The sequence below is a fragment of the Tenrec ecaudatus genome, chromosome 12, assembly GCF_050624435.1.
Source record: "Tenrec ecaudatus isolate mTenEca1 chromosome 12, mTenEca1.hap1, whole genome shotgun sequence".
Lineage (NCBI taxonomy): Eukaryota > Metazoa > Chordata > Mammalia > Afrosoricida > Tenrecidae > Tenrec > Tenrec ecaudatus.
In genome coordinates, this window is record NC_134541.1 from 18,932,717 (window position 1) to 18,933,461 (window position 745).

At 48.3% G+C, this 745-nt stretch overlaps 1 pseudogene; it reads left to right on the forward strand.

Annotated features, from left to right (window-relative positions):
• The first annotated feature begins 316 nt into the window (after window positions 1-316).
• Window positions 317-451, forward strand: LOC142423500 (U2 spliceosomal RNA; annotated as a pseudogene).
• Window positions 452-745: the final 294 nt, after the last annotated feature.

Sequence of the window (745 nt, forward strand, 5' to 3'; positions counted from 1 at the left end):
CAAATCTCATTGCCTGATGGCACAAAGGGTCAATTACTGGGCGAACAACTGAAAGATTGGCAGTTCACATCCGACCAGAGGCATAGGCATGGAAGGGAAGCCTGGTACCTGCTGTCAAAAGGCCCCAGACCTTGGAAACCCGATGGAGCAGTTCTGCTCTGCACACGTGGGGTTTCCCTGAGGTGGAGTGGCCTTGGGGACAGCGAATGACAAGGAAGTCTACCTATCCCACAGGAAGCACTCATTCAACACTAGCTAGTATTTTATGATTTTAAAAAGGATACCAGAAAGATGTTCACATAGGCATTATTGACTCATCTCTTCTCGGCCTTTTGGCTAAGATCAAGTGTAGTGACTCTAGGTAGGTGTCTGGTCATTATTGCTATTTCTATTTTTTAACTTGTTGCTCTCCCAATCCATCCAGTACTCTTTTGGGAATGGGTAATGCTGGCCATCCTGTGTTGGCCGTGGAATACAATAGAGAACTAAGGAGAAGTCTCAGAATGTGCTCTTGTTTTCTTGAAGAGCCCCCCCCCCCCTCCCACCCCCGGCATGAAAATGTGCACCATGCTTGTTTCATCACACCTCCCTGCTTCCTGCCCTTCACGTTCAAATGCAGGCACCACCATGTGAGCACAGTGATGTTGCACTAACAATCCCCCATGCCTTCGTCAATAAGGAACATCTGTGTGGTAGTTCTGACCCATAAAGCCCAGCTATGGTCTCGAATGTGGCTCTAGTCCCA